The following is a 26,536-nucleotide window of genomic DNA, read 5'->3' on the forward strand; positions in this document are numbered from 1 at the left end:
CAGCAGTAATTCAGCGGCGGGGACGCTGAAGGCGCGACACCGGCGGACCTCCCGCAGGCATGCCACCGAATCCGCGTGGCCCCGCCGAAAGCCGCCTGACTGCCGTGCTTGGGGTGGCAAAAACCATAGAGCCGCCCCTGCTTGCAGAGAGGGCAGGGCAAAGCTCCCCTCTCACCCAACCAGCTGGGGAGGAGCTGAGAGAAGGAGACCAACATCAATGCTGTCTCCTCCCTTATAGCAGAGCAGATGCCTGCAGACATTGAAGGGAGTAAGAAGGCTCCTGCAGGGCCCTGATGGACAGACACCAGCAGGAGAAGGCTGCCAAACACTCTAAAGCTGAGGACTTTGTAGGGCCAGCTGGGGATAAGCTAGATAAGACCCTACAACCGAGCTCCATGAGGAGAGCTAGGCACTTCTGGTAATGAGATGGATAATAATTACTTGAATTACCCAGCTCCAGGAAGAGGACTGGGGCTCCTGCCATACAAAGACACAGACTGAGAAGTAGCCTTAAAACAATAATTGCTTTAATTACCCAGCTCCAGAAGGAGGGCTGGGGCTTCTGCCCTAAGGGGAGCCATAAAGACTGAGAGTTAGCACTGAGGGGACAAGGAACAGAGTTTAGAGGGCAGGCTTCAGAGGAACTCTGAAACACCGTTTTTTATTTGGAACTTTTTCTAATAAAAAGAGCCCCTACAAGGTTACAATTCAGTTCAGCCTCAAGAGTGCCTGAAATGGCATTATTGGCCTCCTGAGAAGAAAAACTGAGGCAGGGAATACCTGCAGCACCCCACTAACTCAGCAGTGGTTGCTACAGGGCAGGCACAGCCATGACAGTTCCTCAGCTCTAGACACTGCTGACTTTCATTGGTGTTGAGCCACAACCAAAGTCAGAAGGGGCTCAGGATCTCAGACAATGATGCCCTACGTATTTTTTTTTCCAAATTGTGTAGGCAATATTAGAAGCCATGTTTGAAAATTTGGCTTCAAATAACATATCCAAAGGTCAGATAAATTAGGGGTAGATCTGGGGACAGAATTAAGGTCTTCTGACACCTAGGGTTGTTCTTGTTCACAAGGCTAACTTTTCCTTTGGGACTGTACTGACAAGGGAGCCGCATGTAACCAGTCTGGCCTCAGAATTCTCATCAGAGCACATCTAAACATGGTTAAGAATATATGGTCTGTAATCAGCACAGCAGACACTGACAGCTGAGCCAGGTAAGAGCTGTGTTCCCAGATGAGACTTGTATATACTTATTTTGGGTGCTGCTGTTGAATCTTGTGCATAGAAAATTGTGCAAAAGTAATTCTGTGTTACATGCTGCAATCAGAGCTGGGTGTGAGCTTCAGACTCTCGGGGTGTTTGGATGCAGAGTTAGGGGCTTGGAAACATCTCTAGATTCATCAGATGAATATACCTGTGGTTTTCCCTTTTAACATTTCCAGCAATAAATAAAACTCACCCAACCATCACTACAGGAAAAAATAGTCAGAAATCCCATAATGGACTAATAATTTTGCCAAGTGTCACACCAAAAGCATCTCCTTAGACTTAAAACCCATGTGATTAGTTTTCTCCACAAAGGAACATATGTGCTTATAAACTAAGCACTGACAGAGTCCTCACACTGACTTTATGAATGTGGTGTTATAATATATATATATATATATATACACACCTCTACCCCAATATAACGCGACCCGATATAACACAAATTTGGATATAACGCGGTAAAGCAGTGCTCTGGGGGCGGAGGAGGGCTACGCACTCCGGCGGATCAAAACAAGTTCGATATAACACGTTTTCACCTATAATGCGGTAAGATTTTTTTGGCTCCCGAGGACAGCGTTATATCGAGGTAGAGGTGTATATGAGGATGATATGAGAGAGAGAGCTCTGATCTTAATTATTTAATTGACTCACCATAACTTCAGTTTAGAATGCAAATTAAGTATTGGAGCAGTTTTTTATTTTAAATATATAAAAGCATTATAAAAATCTGTTTGGCTTCTGTTCTAATGGGCTTTAAGTTGGCATTTTGCACTTTCATTTATTAAATTCTGACACCTTCTACCATTTTAACACCATTATTAGCCTCCTTACATGAAGTAAATGGTCTTCAAAGATGTATAAATTAGGTGTCTGATACGAACAAAGACAGGAATCAATACTAGAGCTCAAAAATGTTCACTAACAGCCAGCATTTAAAAAATAAATATTTTAATTGTTGATGCATTTTTGCAATATTTTCTAAGCGCTGTATATGGTCTTTGTATGAACACTCTTTTCTGTTAAAAAGATGTGTATACATAGAATTAAAGAATGACTGGATATTAGTCATGACACTTCATTGTATGCTGCCATAGGTATCCCAAAAACCTAATCCCCAGAAGATTTAAACTGTGAAGATAGGTTAGGATTGGAAAGTGAAAGATTCAGTTTAGAAATCAATCCTTTTCAATTTATGAAGTAGGCAAGAATACAGGTATTATTTAGAGATGTTTGAATTGTTTATGAAAAATTACATATGGATCATATGCAGTGAAGGGGACATCTGAAATTATATGCAGATGAATGGATAGATGTAGTCAAAATAAAGCTGCAACTCTATTAGCTTTAAAAAGCCAATGGAAATTAGATGAGATTTAAATCAGCTATATGCTACCCAGCAGGCACTCTACATTGCTGGCTTCCAATACTGGACCCACACAATTGTGATCCTAATAAGCCATCTAAAGGGATGAAATGCAGTTTCACCCTGAGAGAATAAGGGATTTGGCTTTCCAACCAAATTCACTTGCCATCCTTTCCCCCTCCCCCCACCCCCAGCATGCACAGAGGTTAGAGGAACAGACAAAGAAGGTTTCAGAGTAGCAGCCGTGTTAGTCTGTAGCCGCAAAAAGAACAGGAGTACTTGTGGCACCTTAGAGACTAACAAATTTATTAGAGCATAAGCTTTCGTGGACTACAGCCCACTTCTTCGGATGCATACAGAGTGGAATAAATATTGAGGAAATATATATACACACATACAGAGAGCATAAACAGGTGGGAGTTGTCTTACCAACTCTGAGAGGCCAATTAAGTAAGAGAAAAAAAACTTTTGAAGTGATAATCAAGATAGCCCAGTACAGACAGTTTGATAAGAAGTGTGAGACAAAGAAGGGCGTCTCAAGATGCACAAACCCTTAGAGGCCTCTCCCCACCTCCTGTTTAACATGCTAAGTTGCCACAACAGTTAGGCTGCCAGCTTGGTTTTGCAATTTCCAGCATCTGTGCTGGACTCCTGGAAAAGTTGCAATATAAACATTTAATATAAAATTTAAGAAAACCAGGCATCTTGGCTGCTGACAGGAAGCTGGAAAGCCCCCAATCACATTCTGCTAAAATGCAAAATTGACCAAACATCTTTCTAGCCCTAAAAAGGAGACTGGCAAAAGCCCTCAGTATTCCAGGAAATCTGACATCAAACCAAAGCAGCTGAACATAAACCATAAGTTGGAAGAGTGGGTAGCAACAAACTTAGGCTGGCAGACCTCACCTGGATGGGAGACTCCAGGGACAATCAAAGGAGCCATCAGATTTCAGCTCCTCCCAGCACCATAAATGGGTCAAAAGGTGGGGAGGAAGCCTGTACATACAAAAAGAAGAACAGGAGTACTTGTGGCACCTTAGAGACTAACAAATTTATTAGAGCATAAGCTTTCGTGGACTACAGCCCACTTATATGCATATGCATATGCATATGCATCCGAAGAAGTGGGCTGTAGTCCACGAAAGCTTATGCTCTAATAAATTTGTTAGTCTCTAAGGTGCCACAAGTACTCCTGTTCTTCTTTTTGCGGATACAGACTAACACGGCTGTTACTCTGAAACTTGTACATACAAAGTCCACTCTCTCCACCATGCTAGAAACCACCCAAGAAGGGAGTGGGAAGGAGAGAATTGCTGTCTTCCAGTTCCGCCAGCTCTGGGCAGGAAATGTTGCTGCTGGGGTTGGAGAAGTTGCTGTATGCCTCATCCCCAAATGTCCAATCCAATTCCCATCCTGGCTATGAGGGCAGATCTTTTTAATATACAACATTCTGTTCTATAGGGGTATATTAGGGCTGTCAAGAGATTTAAAAAGTTAATCGCAATTAATCGCATGATTAAAAAAAATAATTGTGATTAATCACACTGTTAAACAATAATAGAATACTATTTATATAAATATTTTGGATGTTTTCTACATGTTCAAATATACTGATTTCAATTACAACACAGAATAGAAAGTGTACAGTGCTCACTCTATATTTATTTTTGATTACAAGTATTTGCACTGTAAAAAACAAAAGAAATAGTATTTTTCAATTCATCTAATACAAGTACTGTATTGCAACCTCATTATCATGAAAGTTCACCTTACAAATGTAGAATTATGTACAGAAAAACTGCATTCAAAAATAGAAATTAGAAAGGCCAAGGCACAAAATCAGATTGAACTAGCTAAAGACATAGAGGATACCAAGAAAACATTGTGCAAATACACTAGAAGCAAGAGGAAGACCAAGGACAGGGTAGGTCCATTACTCAATGAGGGGGAAAAGACAATAACAAAAAAATGTGACAATGGCAGAAGTGCTAGATGACTTTTTTGTTTCAGTTTTCATCAAAAAGTTTAGTAGCAATGAACATCTAACATAATGAATGCTAGTGAAAATGAGGTAGGATCAGAGGCTAAAATAGGGAAAGAACAAGTTAAAAATTATTTAGACAAATTAGATGTCTTCAAGTCACCAGGGCCTGATGAAATGCATCCTAGAATACTCAAGGAGCTAATAGAGGAGGTATCTGAGCCTCTAGCTATTATATTTGGAAAATCATAGTAGACAGGAGAGATTCCAGAAGACTGGAAAAGGGTAAATATAGTGCCCATCTATAAAAAGGGAAATAAAAACAACCCAGGAAACTACAGACCAGTTAGTTTAACTTCTGTGCCAGGGAAGATAATGGAGCAAGTAATTAAGGAAATCATCTGCAAACACTTGGAAGGCGGTAAGGTGATAGGGAATAGACAGCATGGATTTGTAAAGAACAAATCATGTCAAACCAATCTGATAGCTTTCTTTGATAGGATAATGAGTGGTGTGGATAAGGGAGAAGCGGTGGATGTGGTATACCTAGACTTTAGTAAGGCATTTGATATGGTCTCGCATGATATTCTTATCAATAAAATAGGCAAATGCAATTTAGATGGGGCTACTATATGGTGGGTGCATAACTGGCTGGATTACCAAACTCAGAGAGTAGTTATTAATGGTTCCCAATCCTGCTGGAAAGGTATAACAAGTGGGGTTCCGCAGGGGTCTGTTTTGGGACCGGCTCTGTTCAATATCTTCATCAATGACTTAGATATTGGCATAGAAAGTACACTTATTAAGTTTGCAGATGATACCAAACTGGGAGGGATTGCAACTGCTTTGGAGGATAGGGTCATAATTCAAAATGATCTGACAAATTGGAGAAATGGTCTGAGGTAAACAGGATGAAGTTTAATAAAGACAAATGCAAAGTGCTCCACTTAGGAAGGAACAATCAGTTTCACACATACAGAATGGGAAGAGACTGTCTAGGAAGGAGTACGGCAGAAAGGGATCTAGGGGTAATAGTGGACCACAAGCTAAATATGAGTCAACAGTGTGATGCTGTTGCAAAAAAAGCAAACATGATTCTGGGATGCATTAACAGGTGTGTTGTGAGCAAGACACGAGAAGCCATTCTTCCGCTCTACTCTGCGCTGGTTAGGCCTCAACTGGAATATTGTGTCCAGTTCTGGGCACCGCATTTCAAGAAAGATGTGGAGAAATTGGAGAGGGTCCAGAGAAGAGCAACAAGAATGATTAAAGGTCTTGAGAACATGACCTCTGAAGGAAGGCTGAAAGAATTGGGTTTGTTTAGTTTGAAAAATAGAAGACTGAGAGGGGACATGATAGCAGTTTTCAGGTATCTAAAAGGGTGTCCTAAGGAGGAGGGAGAAAACTTGTTCACCTTAGCCTCTAAGGATAGAACAAGACACAATGGGATAAACTGCAGCAAGGGAGGTTTAGGTTGGACATTAGGAAAAAGTTCCTAACTGTCAGGGTGGTTAAACACTGGAATAAATTGCCTAGGGAGGTTGTGGAATCTCCATCTCTGGAGATATTTAAGATTAGGTTAGATAAATGCCTATCAGGGATGGTCTAGACAGTATTTGGTCCTGCCACGAGGGCAGGGGACTGGACTTGATGACCGGTCCAGTCCTAAAATCTATGAATCTATGAATCCTAGAATACCCAAGGAGCTGACTGAGGAGATATCTGAGCCATTAGCGATTACCTTTGAAAACTCATGGAAGATGGGAGAGATTCCAAGGACTGGAAGAGAGCAAATAATGCCAGCATATAAAAAGGAGAATAAGGAAAACCCTGGGGAATTACAGACCAGTCAGTTTAATTTCAGTACCCAGAAAGGTAATGGAGCAAATAATCAAGCAATCAGTTTGCAATCACTTACTTTGATACTGTCTCACATGACCTTCTCATAAACAAACTAGGGAAACACAATATATATGCAGCTACTATACGGTGGGTACATAATGGGTTGCAAAACCATTCCAAGAGGGTAGCTATCAGTTGTTCACAATCATGTTGGAAGGGCATATTGAGTGGGGTACCACAGGGTCTGTTCTGGGTCTGATGAAGATATTGAACAGAACCAATGATTTAGATAATGGCATAGAGATTACACTTTGAAAGACTGTGGATGATACCAAGGTGGGAGGGGTTGCAAGTGCTTTGGTTAATAGGATTAAAATGTAAAGTGATCTGGACAAACTGGAGAAATGATCTGAAGTAAATAGGATGAAATTCAATAAGAACAAATGCAAAGTACTCCACTTAGGAAAGAACAATCAATTGCACACATACAAAATGGGAAATGACAGCCTAGGAAAGAATACTGCAGAAAGGGATCTGGGAGTCATAGTGGATCACAAGCTAAATATGAGTGAACAGTGTAACACTGTTGCGCCAAAAAAAAAAAATGAACATCATTCTGGGATGTAGTAGCAGGAGTGTTGTAATCAAGACACAAGAAGTAATTCTGCCACTGCAATCTGTGCTGATAAACCTCAGAATGCATGTTGTCTCCAGTTCTGGAACCACATTTCAGGAAAGATGTGCACAAATTGGAGAAAGTCCAGAGAAGAGGAACAAAAATGATTAAAGGTCTAGCAAACATGATCTATGAGGAAAGATTGAAAATATTGGGTGTGTTTAGTCTGAAAAAGAGAAGACTGAGAGGGGACATGATAACAGTTTTCAAGTACCTAAAATGTTGTTACAAGGAGGAGGGAGGTAAATAGTTCTTCTTAACCTCTGAGGCTAGGACAAGAAACAATGGGCTTAAATTGCAGCAATGGAGATTTAGGTTGGACATTTGAAAAAACTTGCTAACTGTCAAGATAATTAAGCACAAATTGCCTGTGGAGGTTGTAGAACCTCTGTCATTGGAGGTTTTTAAGAACAGGTTAGACAAACACCTGTCAGGAATGGTCTAGTTATTACATAGTCCTGCCTTGAGCGCAGGGGACTGCATTAGATAACCTATTGAGGTCCCGTCCAGTCCCACACTTCTATGATTCTATGATATTATTGTACTCTGACCAGATTGCATACAATGAAATTACCTCCAATAAAATATTCCAGGAGAAATTGTGGGAAGTATGGAACATCAGAACACACTTTAGTTTTATCCCATAATAAAAGCTTACTGGAAAATGATTAAGGGCAAGATTTTGCCTCACCCTTATACAGGTGTGCAGTGTAGGGATGGATGGAGTAAGGAGTGCAGTTTGCTTCCTAAATTTTCCCCCTCCAAGAGTGCTCCACTTCATAGCACATCACCATAAAAAACAAAAACAAACAAACAAAACAAAACAAAAAACAGTCATGGCAAAGTTTCACCAGGAATAAAAAGGGAAAAAAGAGCTCAAGAGCTGTTTGGTGTTTTGAGAAACAAAAGTAAAAAGATCAATAACAGAAACTGTGGCAAGTTTAGTGCTGCTTCTCAAATCAGAAGCTTCAGCTAACGCCGAAATGTAAGCAGGAGGGAAGGTGTGAAAGTTAATAACTGTTAACTTACTAAGATAGTAATGTTCAGAGGAATATGTTCACCCTTCTGCTAACACAATGGAGCTGCATGCTACTGTCTAATGAAGACTTTTATTATTGACAACATGAGCGATCATTAAGGCCAACTGACAATGAGGAGTTGATGTAAGTTCAGAAACCCCCTTTTAAGCGGGGTTAATATATAATCAAAATGTTCCATCCATGGGTAAAGGTCTCATTATGTACTCCTAGCAGCCAGAAGTACATGTCAAATATTGAGCACATCTATCCCAAACATTATTCTATACTGGAATGATGATCTTAATGTTTTCACTGTCCTGACATCTGAGGTTTTAGCATTTTATATTTGCACAAATAAATCCAAGGAAGATTACATTTACAAGCTTGATGATATTACCACACTTAGTTTTCAGTTTCAATGGAAGAGGCCTGGCACTGAAAATCTATGGTCTTCCCAGAAACAGGAAATTCTTGCAGCAGCTAACAAGGCATTATATCTAAAAGGTATATCACCTTTTTTCATGCGTTGTTGGGTCACTTGAATTATCATAATCAGTCAAAATGCCTGATCATTTAACCTGTTTCTAATAGTGGGGTAAAATAAGAGCTGGCAAAATAAGATTCATCTGATTGTCTTTATGTTTGCTAATCCAGAATTTACTGTTGTGAATCTCTAGTCCTTGATAGAGATCTATACAACACATATCAAACCTAACAACGAATTGTAGAAATGTAGGGTAAGACAGGACCTTGAGAGGTAATCTAATCCAGCCCACCTCCCACTGCACTGAGGCAGGACTGAGTATATCTAGGTCAGTGGTTTTCAACCAGGGGTACGTCTTCCAGGGGGTACATGAACTTATCTAGGTATTTGCCTAGTTTTACAACAGGCTACATGAAAAGCACTAGTGAAGTCAGTACAAACTTAAATTTCATACAGACAACAACTTGTTTATACTGCTCTATATACTATACACTGAAATATAAGTACAATATTCATATTCCAGTTGATTTATTTTATAATTATATGGTAAAAATGAGAAAGTGAGCAAATTTTCAGTAACAGTGTGCTGGGATACTTTTGTATTTTTATGTCTGATTTTTGTAAGCAAGTAGTTTCTAAGTGAGCTGAAACTTGGAGGTACACAAGACAAATCAGGCTCCTGAAAGGGGTACAGTAGTCTGGAAAGGTTGAGAGCCATTGATCTAGATGATCCCTCACAGGTATTTGCCTAACCTGTTCTTAAAAACCTCCAGTGATGGTGTCATAAATATAAAGGGAAGGGTACAACCTTTATGTATGCAGTGACATAAAATCCCTCCTGGCCAGAGGTACAGAATCACTTACCTGTAAGGGGTTAATCAGTTCAATTAATCTAGTTGGCATCTGACCAGAAGGACCAACAGGGAAAGAAGATACTTTCAAATCTGGGGGGCGGGGAGAAGGTTTTGTTTGTGCTCTCTTTGTTGGTTCCCTCTTGGGACAAAGAGAGAGACCAAGCAGGTAAACCAGCTCCTAAAAAGATCCTGAAATGATACATCTAAAATTACAGAAATTGTAAGTAATAGCAAGGAAATGCATTAGATTATCTTTTGTTTTAGCTTGTGAATTTTCCCTATGCTAAGAGGGAGATTTATTCCTGTTTTTGTAACTTTGAAGTTGAGCCTAGAGGGGAATCCTCTATATTTTAAATCATTTTATTACCCTGTAAAATTACCTTCATCCTGATTTTACAGAGGTGCTTCTTTTACTTTTTTCTTTATAATAAAGTTCTTCTTTTAAGAACCTAATTAATTTTTAGTGTCCTAAAGATAAAGGGTCTGGTCTGTAATTTTATTAAAGATAATTGGTTGGTATATTATTCTCAAGCCTCCCCAGGAAAGGGGGTAAGGAGGTTTGGGGGGATATTTTAGGGAAATAGGAACTGCAAGTGGTCCTTTTCCTGAATCTTTGTCTAAATCACTTGGTGGTGGCAGAAATACTGTCCAAGGACAAGGAAAGGATTTGTGCCTTGGGGAAGTTTTTAACCTAAGCTGGTAGAAATAAGCTTAGGGGGTCTTTCATGCGGGTCCCCACATCTGTACCCAGAGTTCAGAGTGGGGAGGGGACCCTAACAGATGGCAATTCCACAATCTCCCTGGGAAACCTATTCCAGTACTTAACTACCCTTTTAGTTAGAAAGTTTTTCCTAATATCTAACCTAAATCTCCCTTGCTGCAGATTAAGCCCATTACTTCTTGTCCTACCTTCAGAGGACATGGAGAACAATTGATCACTGTCCCCTTTATAATATCCCTTAATATATTTGAAGGGTTTTTGTTTGTTGGCTTGGTTTTTTTTTTTAATAATCACATCCCCCGTCAGTCTTCTTTTCTCAAAACTAAACATGCTTATTTTAACCTTTCTTCATAGGTCAGGTTTTCTAAACCTTTTATCATTTTTCTAGCTGTCCTCTGGACTCTCTCCAATTGGCCCACATCATTCCTAAAGTGTGGCACCCACAACAAGACACAATACTCCAGCTGAGGTTTTACTCACCAGTGTTGAGTAGAGGGAGGAAATTACCTCCCATGTTTTACATATGACACTCCTGTTAATACAAACCTGGATACTAGTCATTTTCTCCACTCCCTCATATTGTTGGCTCATATTCAATTTGTGATCCACTATAACCACCCAGGTGCTTTAGAGTAGAACTGCTGATTACTCAGTTATTCCCCATTTTGTATTTGTGCATTTAATTCTTCTCCCTTCCTAAGTGAAGTACTTTCTGCTTGTTATTATTGAATTTCATCTTGTTGATTTCAGACCATTTCTCCAAGTGGCCAAGGTAATTTTGAATTCTAATTCTGACCCCCAAAATGGGTGCAACCCCTCTCAGCTTGGTGGTCATCCACATATTTTATAAGCATACTGTCCACTCCATTATTGAAGTAATGAATGAAAGTGTTGAATAGTACCAGACACAGAACAGATCTCTGCAAGGCCCCACTAGATATGTCCTCCCAGTTTGACAAAGAGCCATTGATAATGACTCTTTGAGTATGTTTTTTTCAGCCAGTTATGCACGCACTATATAGTAAGTTCATCTAGACCACATTTCACTAGTTTGCTTATGAGAATGTCATATGGGACTATGTCAAGATTCTTACTAAAATCAAGATATATAAAATCTACTGCTTCCCAAGACACTAGGCCATAAGCCTGTCAAAGAAGAAAATTAGGTTTGTTAGGCATGATTTGTTCTTGAAAAATTCATGCTGGCTATTACATATAACCCTATTATCCTCTACGTGCTTTCAAAGGGATTGTTTAACCATTTGTTCCAGTATCTTTTTAGATATCGAAGTTAGGTGGAATGTTTCATAATTCCCTGGGTTCCCTTTATTCCCCTTTTTAAAGACAGGCACGATCTTTTCTCTTCTCCAGTTCTCTGTGGCCTCACCTGTAATCCATGAGTTCTCAAAGATAATCACTAATGTTTCCGAGATTGTTTTGGCTAGTACCCTAGAGTAAATTTCACCTGGCCCTGCCTTCTTGAATATGTCTAGTTTATCTAAATATTCTTTAACCTATTCTTTCCCTATTTGGGCTTTTCTTTCTTCCCCCTTGTTGCTAATATCATGTTAGGCATCTAGTCACAATTAACCTTTTTAATGAAGACTGCTGCATAATAGGCATTAAACATCTCAGCCCTCTTAATGTCATCCATTACTAAATCTCCTTCCCAGGTAAGTAGTGGATTTACACTTTTGTTCATCTTTCTCCTGCTCTTAATGTGTTTCTAGAACATCATCTTATTGTTTTTTTATGTCTCTTATTAAGGTAACTCATTTTGTGCATTAGCCGTTCTGATTTTTGTCCCTAGATGCTATTGTGCTATTCCTTTGTACTCATCCTTAGCAATTTGTCAATGTTTGCACATTTTGGAATTTTCAAGTAATTAAAGAACTCCTGATAGATGCATGTTGCCTTCTTACTATTCTTTCTATCTTTCCTTTACATCATGACAGTTTGATGTGGTACCTTAAATATAATATTTTAGGAACTGCCAGTTCTCCTGAACTCCTTATCCCCTTAGATTTTCTTTTAATGGCACCTACCTTATTAAAGTCTGCTTTTTTTTTAAGTCCATTGTCCTTCTCTTGCTGCTGTCACTCCTTCCTGTCCTTGGAATCTTGAAATCTATCATTTCACATTCACTTCCACCCAAATTGCCTTCCACCTTCAGATCCATCACCATCACCTCCCTGCTAGAGAGAATCCAGGCTAAAATGACTGTCTCCCTGGTTACTTCCTCCACCTTCTAAAACAAGCAGTTGTCTCCAGCAAGATCCAAAAGCTTACTGGAAACTTTGTGTTTTGCTGCAATACTTTTCCAACAGATGTCTAGGTAATGAAAGTCCCCTATTACTGTCAGGTCTTGGATATTTGTTATTTGCTTACATGATTTCAGCAAAGACTCTGAATATAAATGCCAGGTTTCTCTGCTCTTAAAACAAAATCTCACTTGGAAGCTTATCAGGCAATCTCTTATAGTGCCAAAGCTGTGTTAAAATGTGGTATTATAGAAGAACAGGCAACCACTGATTCAATGTGTAATTGTGGATGCTAAGGAAATATGTATCTTGGAATATGGGAGGTATGATGAAATGGGAATTTTCTGTATTATTTTTGTGAATTACATGGGTGGCAGTGATTTACTTGACTAGGGATTGCTACCCAATGGGAGGATAAGAGCTAAATCTGCTATTGGAGGCAGAGCAGGGTGTGTGTGTCCTGTAACTGTCTGGGATGGAGTGAATGGGTTGTTAGCAGACTGGCTAAAAGGGACCCATATCCGAGAAGAATCCTGAAATACAATGGGAGCCTCAAGGACTGAACAATTAACACCTAACAACTGGAACCTCTGGCAGGAGCACAATGGACCAAAAGATGCCAGAGCAGGAGCACAATGGACCAAAAGATGCCAGGTGGTTGTGTTAAGTACTGGCCTCTGGATAGACACATAGTCCCTCTCTTGTGGGACTGAAAGAGATGGTGGAGAGAGCCAAAAATAGATTTCACTGTAGCTTGGCTGGCATGGACTGTGTCTTAAGCTTTATTTATCTATGCTAACCTAAAGATTTCCTGATGCTATGTTCCAGATGACTAATAAAGCCTACTGTTTTGAAAAGGCTGCCTGGTGTCACTACAAATACTTGCTGCGGTGCATTGGTCCCTGAAGAGTGCAGAGTCTCTAACCAGGAGTCTATCTCAGTTGGACTCTCAGCACAGAGCTCACAATGTGAAACAGGAGTGCTGGTGCCCATAAACTTAGTCTCAGAGGCATTGAGGCATAATTCTGTATTCAGAACAGGGTTTGAATAGTGGGGGAACATTATTGAACAATGAGGGATTGGGGACACATTGAACAATGAGGATAAAATGAAATGTTGAATAGCTGCTCATTCTCAGAGCACCATCCATTCTGTGCACTGAATGAGGCAGAGGGTTCTGTAGAAAAATGTATGGTTATGTAATTAAAGACTGAAACATAATGCATATAATAGTAACAATAATAACCTAGCTCTTATATAGAGTTTTCATCAGTAGATTTCAAATGCTTTACAAAGAAGGCTAATATCATCCCCATTTTACAAATAAAGGAACGGAGGAGACTGTAATTTGTCCAAGGTCACTCAGCAGGGTCTGTGGCAAACACTGGAAACTAGAACTCAGGTCTCTTGAGTCTCAGTCCTGTGTTTTGTCTGGTAAGCTACACTACCTGTTGTACATAAGAGGCTGAATTAAGGTTGAATAGGCATTCTGGCATTTTTGAGTGCTTGATTTTGAAACCTTAATTTTTGATGTAATTTTTTGTATGTATGAGATTAGATAATCCAAAATCCACACTATAGCACAATTTAAAGCAATATGCATATGAAATATTATAGAAATCAACTTTAAAATGAAAAGACATTTGTCTCAAACATGAAAACGTATGCAATAAGGAATCATGGGTTACATTTTTGTGGATACATTTAAAAAAATTATTTGTCCCTCAAGACCACAACTTTTGGGGGGAAATTATTTTCAGAGGCAATTTGAACTTGAGGAAGAAACTGTGTGTGGCTTTCAATAAAGTTTAATTTCTAATGTGATTTCTCATTAAATTTCTGAGTTTTTGGGAAGCTGGCCAGTTTGTACAAAGCCAATATACCTGAGAGACTTAGATGCCAAAACGTCTTTGAATATCTGGCCCTAACTCCCAAATAGTAAATACTTTTGAGATCTGGGTCTTAGCCAATACAATACGTTCCATTTGCTTTTATCTTCTTTGGTTTGTAACACAGTGATGTTATTACCTGTAGTCAATAGCTATAACTGAAACCCATGCATTACAAAAGTAAGTGGAAAAAGTAAATTAAAGTTTGGGACTCTTTCTAGTATTAGTTACTCATGTGCAACTTCCATGAACTTGATTGGGAGCTGCACATGCATATATATGAGTAAAATATACCAGTGTTGTGACTTTCCCGAAACACTGTATAAATACATGCAAAAAGAATGGCAGTCTGATTAGTATACAGTTCTAGGTTTCAAATTTTAGTTTGCTCCTTCAGCCTTCTCTGGCTCAGTTTTTGATCTTCCTCTAATCTCAGTGCCCTCACTCAGAAATGGCTGAACTCCAGCTATTTCTAAAAATAAAAAATATAAAAAAATAACTTTCAGCTGACAATATTCAAGATTTCTTGTATGCCTAGAACAAAGAGTACTACTGCACTGGGAACCACTTAAAGGTCAGTTTTATAGTATCAGATAATGTTAGAACCAAGCAAATAAACAGAATGTTCTTGGATGAAATGACTCAGAACATTTTAAAGCATACCGTATTAAACAAATCATACCAGTCTTCAACACATCATTATTTAAGCTAGTAATGACCTTCATCAAAAAGTGGATGAGTTAATTGCCTAACCTAATCTCTCACAAAGAAAAATTATAGGCCATACCTACACATCTCCTAAAGCATGTCATCCATTGTGTTAAATTCTACTTTTGTTCACAGCTCTACAGCAATTCTTTAGGCAACCAGCCTCTGCTAGCTTATTTTACAACAATCTGTAACCATCTAACTCTCCTTTGTCCCACAACTGCAGAGGTGTTAACTTCCCACTTCATTTTAAATGGTCTCTTGCAACATGTTAACGCCTTATGCTAAACAATTTGCTCCATGTTGTATTTAGCTGTGACACTGAGTACCTTTCCCAGACCAGAAGCAGAGCTCAAAAGCCTGCCTCTTTCACTGGTCCAATAAAAGATATTACCTCATCCATGTCATCTTTCTGGGATATTCTGGGAAATTCAGTGTATCACAGTGATATTATTCAGGGAAGAACAACAAAACAAAATAGTAGAGTGTATTGAATAAATTATGAGAAAAATAAAAGTCCTGCAACCATGTATGCCTTTATTTAACTTTTTTGCATGTGGGTAGTCCTAGTGAACTCAAAGGGGTTAATCGCGTGCATATATGTGTTTACCGTATCCAGCCCTACAAGGGCTTTGTCTATTTATCTTGGCTAAAAATGATACATCGGGGTCATAATAACAATCTACAAATATTTGAAGCATGTAACATCAAGGAGAAGGAGGAAGTATTTTGTGTGATACACAGGGAGGTGCTAATGAAATTAAACTAAACAAGAAAAATTTTAGTCTGGATATCAATAAAAGCTTCTTCAAAGTAAGAGCTATTACATTGAGCAATAGTCTTCCTTGGAAGTGGTTAAAGACCAATCACTTTTAAGATTAGACTGGACATAAAGGAAAAAGAAAACTGTCCTGAACAATCCTGCATTGGTGGGGACCTGGACTGGATGACAACTGCTATAAATAGCTGTCATTATGGAAGCAGCTTCTACGACCACTCGTCCCACTGACAAGAGCCACCAGCAGTATAAAGTAATCACACAGAAGAAAATTCTTATTCCAATAGCCCACCAGCCAGTGCTTCTTTCCCCAAATATTCTGCCCTGTATGTGCAGCAGCAACTGGCAATTTTATTAGAAGCTTCTGTGAACAGATGTTCATCTTCAACTCACTTCCAGCAAGTCCCTCCCTGCACCAGCTTGAGTTTTTAGTAGCACATTCTGGGGCATAATTATACATAATTCCGCCCACAGCACAGAGCAGGAAAGGGAATAAACAAAAGCACAAAGATGCAGTTAAATATGTCAGGAAAGTGTTTATTTCTGCATCACCTGATTCACCCCCAAACAGTAGTATATTAGATCTGTTCTGCAAAATATTGTTAGCCCTAAACTAAAGGGTTAATTATCTGAGTCTACAGCACATGGATTAATTTAAATATTAGATACCTATTATGATGCTGTTAGCTACAACTGTCTAGAAACAGACAAAAGATGATGGGTTATTACAACTAATACAGTGCACCTGCATTTAATTAGAGTCTGATCCTGAAATGTGTTCTGTACACAACTTCCATTTATTTCAATTGGAGTTATGCAAGTGCAGGGCTGAATATCGGTTATATGAAAGATATCTGCCAGACTTGTTCCCGGAATATTACTAGCCTTATCGCTTACAAAGTTCTTTGAGATCCTTGTATGAAAGGCAACTCATATAAAGTATTAACAGTTGTCAGGAAAATTCCCATGAATTACAATAAATTAATCAGTTAGAGTGAATTCAGATTAGTTATTTAACAGCAATTTTAAATATTGTGAAATATTATCAATGGTCCCCACAATGGACTCTGCATTCAAATCACCATTTAAAATATAAGTTGGGTGTGTTCATTAAAACCACTATCTATTGCTTAACAGTCAGAACTACTGCATTTCTTTAGATGCATTCTCTAAAAAATACAAACACAAATCCTCTCAAAAATGCCAGTTTTAATGACCCACACTTTAAAGTCAATGCTCCATTCATATTCAATCAAAATTGGTCCTGTAACATATAGAATTTCTGATAAGCAAGACCCATAAATTGCCTGAAGGACAACCAAAAAGTATGTATTTAATTCACCTCATCTGTCAAAAGCATAAAGATAATTTCTTACCAGAATGCTATAGAAGATTGTGAAAAACTATTCTGAAGGGCCTAGATTGAACTGTTAGTAAATGTGGACATCTACTTCAGAGATAGAAGCACTAGCTCTGAAAATGTGAATTCTTAAATTTACCTTAACAGATCATATTTCTGACTAGTTATACACCAGAGTTTTGATTTCATTATTTAGAAACTCAAAGGTTAAAAAAAGCAGCAAAAATAGGAAGGTCTGAGGACTGAGACTGCAAGATTATGATTTTGAGATAGTGCAGTCCTACAGACTATTTGTAAACCATGTGAAATCTGGACTCTGGTAGGTAAACCCAGTAAGAACTCTTGAGGGTAGAGTATAGGGGACATAAGAGTTTCATGCATTCATGAATATTTAAGAAATTCTGACAGGAAGATTCCATTTTATTCAAATAAAGGAAGAGACTAGTATCCATATGGGTAATACAGTATATATTGCTTGTAACATGCAGAAGTAACCCAGGATTAGTGAATACTAAGGAGCTGTTGGATAGGGAAAAGTGTGTGTTCTTGAAATGGACAAAGTAGTTAAATATACCCCCCCATCCCACCCTCAGTTAAGACCAGAGCTGTTATAGATATCAACATCAGCAACTTTTGTATGGAATTAAGTGGTTAGACTTTAATGGACTACTACAGAGTGGTCAGTATCCATAGGTCTGATGGATAGATATTCCAGACTTCCTGTAACAACAATAGTGTATGGAATAAAATACATCCAATATGAATAGTCCATTAACAACATATGGAATTCCATAGTTATGGAGCTGGGACCACAGAATGGCACATGTGGCTTCCAACAGAGGTAAATGCTTTATCAGAGCCAGATTAAGGAAATCTGAGGTCCTGCACACATGCCCTCCCCAAACCCTTCCTCTGCTAAGATGCTTGTGGCATACAAGAGCCTTTAATTGGGGTGGTGTCCCTCTTCACCAGCCCTTCTCTTTGGATAGACTCCCTGCCACTGCAAACTTCCCAGACCACTGCTCCCTGTCTTCAGGCAGTCTGGGGTCCTTCCTGGACAACTAACGCTTCAATACTCAGCCATCCAAGCAGAGGGGGTGAAACCACCCCAGAAGAGCCAGGAGGGGTGACATCAGCGCAGGGTGCGGATGTGCATGCACACACACACACACACACACACACTATCCCTCCCCCTTCACCTGCTGAGCTGATGTCATTGGAGCCTCCTGCCCGCAGCAATGGGTTTCAGAATCAATGACCCATTAAGATGATTGGAACACTTTATGACTCTCAGAGCTATTGTTACAAGCTGTCTGTAGACTCAGATAGACATTAGTGTATCACTTACATTTGGCTAGAGACTTTAAAATAATAAAATAAAAATTCTGATTCTGATGTCATCAAGTGACTCCTAGAGGAAGGATCCTACAGATACATTTACAGAACCTGTGCCTTTATTTGGTCATGTACTTCGTTAGTACTGACCTAGAACTGACACAAATTGCATCAGGTATAATGAGACCAACAGATTGAACTATTTACATGTTTTATTGCCAACCACAAGCAATATAAAATATTGACTAGGCACGTCCCCCCCCAAAATCATGAGATTGGCTTGAAATAATGAGTTTTTTAAAAACAAATAATACATTTTGTGGGTTTTTTTTTTTTTTTGCCTTTTTGTTTCAGAGACTTTAAGGTTCACTTCAGTCACATTTTCACACTTTTCTCCACAACCATAAGGGATAGAAACCTTTTTAAAGAAAGTTCAGATTCTCACCTAATAGCATGATTACAGGAGTTGGGCCTTCAGGGAAAACATCAAATATAGTGAAACTCACAATAAAACTGAGAATATTGGGAACACTGGAAACCACCACCATGTTTACCAATAGCTAGTTACAATAGCACAAACATTAATGCAAAAAAATGTAAATGAAACATGTTTTTGCACTATTGGGCCCTGTGTTTCTTCAGTGAGTCCTAAAAGAAACTTTGAAAGTGCTTCAAAAATACCTACTGGAAACTCACAAAGATGACTAAATCCTCCCAAAACTTTAATGAAAGAAGTGAGAAGCTATTCAAATTATATATATGATTAAGAAAATCTTTACTCATATAATCTTCATTTATCACAAGACAAGAAACTGAAATGTTATTTTAGATGCACTAGAACAGTGTTTCCCAAACTTGGGACGCCGCTTGTGTAGGGAAAACCCCTGGCGGGCCGGGCCAGTTTGTTTACCTGCCCTGTCTGCAGATTCTGCCGATCGCAGTTCCCACTGGCCGCAGTTCGCTGCTCCAGGCCAATGGGAGCTGCTGGAAGCAGCGCGAGCTGAGGGACATACTGGCCACTGCTTCCCACGGCCCCCATTGGCCTGGAGCGGCGAACCGCGGCCAGGGAGCCGCGATCAGCAGAACCTGCAGACCGGGCAGATAAACAAACTGACCTAGCCCGCCAGGGGCTTTCCCTATACAAGTGGCGTCCCAAGTTTGGGAAACGCTGCACTAGAACATTGCATATTAAGTTATCCTATGTATGTAGTTGAAATTCTCTTTAGAAAATATGGAGGTGTGTATGTGATTTTGTATATTGGATAGAAAGTAGTAGTAGTGTGTATTTTTAAGAAAGGACTGCCTAGCAAAGTGTATAAGCCTTGCTGAGTAGGAAGGTCATTAGATGACCTCTGATCACAGAGCAGAGCAGACAGCCTTACTCATAGTAACAGCAAGTATCAAGTAAAGGTTTTTCATATAGTGAAAGAAGTTGTGTGAACTTTCAGCTTTCCATAAAATACGAACTCACAGCCTTGCATCAAACCCCAACTATATCAGATAATGCATGGTTTCCATAGTAACTCAAGTATTTCAAATAAGGGGGAAAAGTAGACCAAAATATAATCCTCCCCCTTCAGACAAGCAGAAAAAGTAATAATACAAACATGCAATATGAACAAAATACTTGATGGTGTGATGTGGTGTAAAGTTGTATTGGCACTTGTTTTGGAAGACCTGCATAATATATGAGTGTTAATTATGAGATCATCCCAGATTAATAGCGATAAAAACTTAAAAGCATTCCCCACACCATTACATATTCCCTCTGTATGTATCTATGTTACTTTAGCAACCGAGAAAAAATGAAAACAAAGGAATATATTTCATGTACAAAGCACTGAAGACATCCCTGCATTGCCTGTTGCCGTTTGATACATATCTGACGTATCAAATCCTTGGAAATCTTCCTAAGGTCTGCAGTCTCATTGCTTGGAAATTGAAACATTTAGATGTCTAACGTTTGTATTACCAGTCCCCAAAAGGAGACAGACATTATTGGCATGGATCCAAATTAGTATTTTATTGTGGTCTTAAAAAAAAGATAATAAAGCCCAGCCAGTTTAGCCCATCCTTGAGTAACTGTATTTTTTTTTTCACTGGGCAAAACTCCTATTTTCCACGCTGGTCTAATATGTAAAAATGTTCCATTGTCTCTGCAAGTCTTCAGAGAATATGTTAAATAAAGCACATCATTTCATACCTGAATATATTCCAGGTGATTCACAGACCAACTCTGGCATGGCAATCCTAAACAATGAAAATGAATAAGCTCATCTGGAGGATGGGGGGAGAGAAAAACTTTATAAACATTGAAGCTTATTGGCTATTAAATAGGCATAGATAAATGTCATGATTGCTTTACAAGGCCCTGTTTCTAATGATCTTTTGAGTGCTATTGAGTAGTCACCATTTGTGTGTGTATGTTTGTGTGTGTTTTGCTTGTTCCAAGACAGTAGTGACAATTTAAATGTTATATATAAGAAAAAAACAGAATCATCATTTGGTCTGACAGTTAAGATTGTATCAGTACACACCCCACACAACCAAACTTTTGAAAGCATAAACATTAGAAGCTAAGGAAAAATTCTACAGCATCCCTTGCCACTTTCACATTGTCTACAATGTTGTCAATATCACACTCCAACACTCCATAAAGGAATTCATGCTTATCTCCAACAGATACCAAATAGCAATATGGACCACAACTTCATGAAACTTGAATTCTAATGTAAAATCTTAATAGTGACCTTGTACTCTCTCATATCAACAGATCAGTGCATGGGACTGTCACATATCTATTATAATATTAAGCTATTCTTCCTTAACATTCCTGAGATTGCCGTTAAGGTTTTTCAGTAGACAGAGAGTCTCAGGAAGTTGAAGTGCATGTATATAGCTTTTCAGTATCTGATGGAGATAGAAGTAAATGCCTTATAAAGTGTATTATTGTCAACATTGTAGATGATGTGTAAGTGGCAAGAAATGAAGCAAACTTTCCCCTTACCTTCCTATGGTCATACTTTTCAGGATTTTGATGGGTGGGGTAGGTCCTGATGCAACCTAACTGACCAGAAAAATGAAGATCTTGTTTGTGCTAAATTTCCAGGGGTTGTTCTTTTTTATACAGGAGTGGTGTACTTCGGTGGGATTTGAATCAGACCCCTGTACCACAAGTAGCTGAACTCCCTAGAAGTGTCCTTCCTCACAAGACATAAGGATGTAGGAACTTTTTCTCCAAGAATGTAGGATTTTTTAAATAAAAGTGGCTGAACCTCGAAAACACCTGTTCTGGGGGTATGACAACATTTCTGCTACTATTCTGAAAGCTAACATACCTCTGGGGGGTGGAGAGGTGAGGAAGGAAGATTGAGTAAGTGGTTAATAAATCTCTAAAATAACACCTGCACATAGTGGGATTGCCAGAGACTGCTAGAAATGGAAATGTGAATTATTTTTCATCATCTCAAATTAAGAAACATGTTCTAGGAAGGGATTTGCTTTTAATTCTGGAACAATGTTTCCTGTAAAATATGGCAAGTACTGGCATTCCAAGTACAGTGCTGCTCATTTGAGAGTCCCTGGGAGGCAAGGGGAAATATCTGAAAGAAAGCAAAAGCATCTGGGATTTTAGTATGGCAACATGAGGTAAGGCTATATCTGGGCTATTTGTGAGCTTTAGGAAGGGTTCTAAATGTGAAGAATCAGCTACAGTCCAAGGTATTGCTTTTTCTTTGTTATATACTGTCACGGTTACTAGGTGAACTGCACCTATGGTACTTCCTGATCATGTCAAGTGCATCCCCCTCCCAGGTCTCAAACATCTTGAGATCACCTGGCTCAGGGTGGAATAGTGTGATTCTCCCACTCTCAGACTGGGCCCTGAGTTACAGTCCCCTGGTACTGACCGTAATTCACGTAGGCACTGACCTCACAGTTTCTTCCTCTGGGGCAATGACAGTAGTCATCAGTGATCGCACAATATATTTAAATCAAAGTATGATTCATTGAGAACAAAAATATTTCAGAGAAAAGATACCCTTGAAAAAAATAAGACACACTATATGCATGTCAAATTTATCAACCATGTCTACACTACAAAATTAAGTTGACTTAAGTTAGGTTGACATACAGCCACCTCTGTAATTAGACCACTGTTGCATGTCCACAATATGCTCCTTGTGTTGGCAGAGTGCATCCACAGTAGCAGCTCTTGAATCGACACAGAGAGCAGTGCACTGTGGGTAGCTATCCCACTGTGCAACTTGCTACCATCTGCTGCAAGGTGTTTTGGGAAGGGTTTGCAATGCCTTATGGGGGCAATTTCAGCATATCAAGATGCAGTTTTCTTCATCCCATTATTCCATGGGCTTCCTGGTACATTTCGGGAACTTTTCAACAGCCCCTGTAGCCTGTACGCTCGCCATCTGGGTCAGAAAACATGGATCCTGGACTGTTCTCCAGTATTGTGGTGAGCATGATGAACACAACGCGCCTGATCCTGCAGTATTTTATGAGCTGCAAGTCTGATGACAATGCATAAGGGTCTGCCTTGCTGTGTGCCTTTGAAAGAAACAATTCAAGATAGCTGTTAGCATTCATGGACTAGCTGCACACAATGGACCATCGGTTCTGGGCTCAAGAAACAAGTACAGAGTGGTGGGATCACATCGTTATGGAGGTAGGGGATGATGAGCAGAAGCTGCAGAACTTTCAGATGCTCAAAGCCATCTTCCTGGAACTGTGCATGGAGCTCACCTCTGCCCTCTGGCATAAGGACACCAAGATGAGAGCTGTACTCACGGTACAGAAGTGAGTGGCGATTGCTGTGTGGAAGCTAGCAATGCCAGACTGCTACTGATCAGTTGCAAATCAGTTTGGAGTCAGGAAATCCACCGTAAGAGTTGTGATGATGCAAGTGCATTGAGCCATTAATCGCCTCCTGCTACGAAGGACTGTGACTCTGGGCAATGTACGTGAAATAGTGGATGATTTTGCAGCAATGGGGTTCCTGAACTGCGGTGGGATGATAAATGGCACGATATCTCTATTTTGTCCCCAGACCATGTTACGATGGAGTAGATCAACAGAAAGACCTACTTTTCTATGGTACTGAAAGCAGTGGTGGATCAACGGGGTCGTTTCACCGACATCAGTGTGAGCTAATCAGGGAAGGTGCATGATGCACTCATCTTTAGGAATACTGGCCTGTACAGAAAGCTGCAAGCAGGGACATTTTTTTCTAGAGCAGACGATTACCACTGGGGATGTGGTAATGTGAATAGTGATCGTGGGTGACCCAGCCTACTCCTTGCTTTCATGACTTAGAAATGCTTCAACAACAGACTCAGCAGGTGCAGAATGACTGTTGAATCTGCTTTTGGGCACTTAAATGGTCGCTGATGCTCTCTCCTCAGGTTAGACCTCAATGAGGACACTAACTCCATGGTCGTAACTGTCGGCTGTGCGCTTCAGAATAGCTGTGAAGCAAAGGGGGAGTAGTTTGGAAGCTGAACAGCTGTCTGCTGATTTTGAGCAGCCAGATACCTGGGGCTCAATGACGAACTATTCAGATCAGGGAGGACCACTTCTTTCTTCTCCTTATGTAGTTGAGCCACTCCGCCATTGTGTATGAGGAGACCTTCAAAGCCTGTAGCTGATACCTCATACCTGAGGGTAACCAAGGCTGTGAGGGAGCAGCTCCTGCATGGGTGTGGCTGCAGATTGGGTCTGTATGCTACTAGTCTGTGTGCTGCAATTGTGCCTGCTGAAGTAATTGCCAGGTGGCATGGCAAAGTGTCCTACCATGGGGGAAGAAACCAGGCAGCCCTCCCAAGAAGATTGCAGATTACCTCCAGAAAAGTTTCCTAGAGATCTCTATGGAGGATTCACGGGAAAGCCTCTTGTGCATAAACAAACTGTCTGCAGGGCCCCCTCTGCCTAGCTGTACAGGGGATAAGAAGCAGATATCAACTTTCCCTCTATTGGTTATTTCACTTCCTCTTCTAGCCTGATTATAAAAGCAGTACATGAGCAGATGTGTTCTGGCAATATTGAAGCAAACTAAGTACTTATCAGAGGTTCCCACCCCTGCATAAGGCTCACCAGTGCTGGCTGCTGGGAGTGGCTAGACTACACCACCTGACTTGCCACACAACCGATCCCCCATCCTCCTCTGCCTCCACTTCCTCGTCCAGCACTTCGTTCTCAGGGTTCACTCTGGTGGCCTCTGACTCCAGTGCGGCCCCCTCCAAAGTATCCATGGGGGCTCTCGGTGGTGTAGATGGAGTCACCACTGAGGATGGTGCAGTTCCTTGTAGAAACAGCATGTCTGTGACTCCACACAAAAATGTCTATTTTCTCCCTTGCCTTCTTGTACACCTGCCTCAGTTCCTTTAAATTTACATGGCACTGCTGCATGTCCCTGTCATAGCCCTTCTCCTCCAGGCCCCGAGCGATCTGGCTGTAAATATCAAAGTTCCTGCAGCTGGATCGGAGCTGTGCCTGCACAGCCTCCTGTCACCACAGACCCAAGAGATCTACCACCTCTGGTGTACTCCAGGCAGGAGTGTGTTTGCTGTGTGGGGCTGGCATGGTCAGCTGGGCAGTAGCTATGTTAGCTCTCTACGCCGAGCAAACGGGAAGAGCAATTTCAAAACTTTCCACTGCTTTAAAATGGAAGGGGCATATACCTGTGACTTCCGGGCAGCGGAGTTCAAAATGGTGACCAGAGAGGTCACAATAAGCATTGTGGGACACCTTCTGGAGGCCACTTAGGTCAACACAGGTGTACAGTGATACCGTCTCACTCTGACTACATCGCCCTAAGCGCTATGCCTCTCATCTAGGTGGTTTTATTAGATTGGCATAGCAGGCGAGTTACAGCAGATGGAGGAGCATTGTAGTGTGTACACCTCCATAGTTACATCGACTTAACTTTGTAGTGTAGACAAGCCCCAATGTCTAATCATCTTCCACAAGGTGGCCCTATTAGAACTAGCTTCTAATAGACTCGTCCACTGAGCCTCTTTGTCTGCCGGTCAGAATTCACTGAGAAAGCTCACTGGGCATCCCCTGGAGACTCACTCCACCTACCCTTCACAGAGATCAAGACACTTCTTAACTGTTTATAACCCTATTGACCTCTAGCCTCCCAGCCTGGGAAAATAAGGCTTGCAACCTAGTAGAGACCAAAGACATGATTCTTGAAGGTAACAGCTTGACTCATTGTCTTTCAATTGTGTGTTGGGCTGTCCTCATCTGGATTTGTTGCGTGGCTATCCTGTTTGCTCTTCCCACAGTCCCCTATTTAAGTAAGATCAAATAAATTCATACAGGAAATTCTAATAATCCTCCATAGTTTACAGCAACTTTACCTAACTGACCAGGTCACTTGCAATATTCATACCATTTTTACATAGCAGTGTTCATAGATTAATACATAGCAGCTCCATGACTGTCACCATACACTATACAACTTCAAGTGTGCTTCAATTCATGTTGACATATGAAGCTGCTAGAGAAGCTGGGGCAGGGGGAGGAGGGGCGGGGGGGGGGGGGAGAGCGCAGGGGGGAGGAAGAAGGCCAGAAACACCAAACTGATTTCCTTGCATCCATAGAGTCAGTGCCAAGATTTCCTGCTGATCTTTAGACTCTGCACAATTAAAGGATCAAACACCCTTAACTCTCTGTGCAGCTGATGTATTCTCCTCTCCTGAGCAGGAGAATACGTTAATTTTCTGTGTCCACAACCCCTATATAATTTGTGACAGAGGACTGGTCAGACTTTACTAGGTACATAATGCACGTAAGAACATGTACTCCTGCTTCCACAATAAAAATCTTGTTATGGTATTGCTATGCAAAACCCCTACTGAGAAAATTTTGAAAACTCATGCTTTTGTTGAAGAAAATGGAAAACAAATTATCTGTGTTTTAGAAAAAAACAAAGACATTATACATGCTATATGTATATTTCCTAAAATGGAA

The 26,536-nt window shown here is 40.2% G+C and overlaps 1 long non-coding RNA gene across 1 annotated transcript; it reads right to left on the minus strand.

The window, feature by feature from the left end:
- Positions 1-2,948: 2,948 nt before the first annotated feature.
- Positions 2,949-12,377, minus strand: LOC128834502 (uncharacterized). Its single transcript, XR_008444434.1, has 3 exons — positions 12,262-12,377; positions 3,881-4,113; positions 2,949-3,635 (listed from the first exon to the last, which is right to left on the minus strand). It is a non-coding gene; the product is annotated as an uncharacterized LOC128834502 (long non-coding RNA).
- Between the last annotated feature and the right edge of the window lie 14,159 nt (positions 12,378-26,536).

This window comes from Malaclemys terrapin, chromosome 3 (genome assembly GCF_027887155.1).
Source record: "Malaclemys terrapin pileata isolate rMalTer1 chromosome 3, rMalTer1.hap1, whole genome shotgun sequence".
Taxonomy (NCBI): Eukaryota; Metazoa; Chordata; order Testudines; family Emydidae; genus Malaclemys; species Malaclemys terrapin.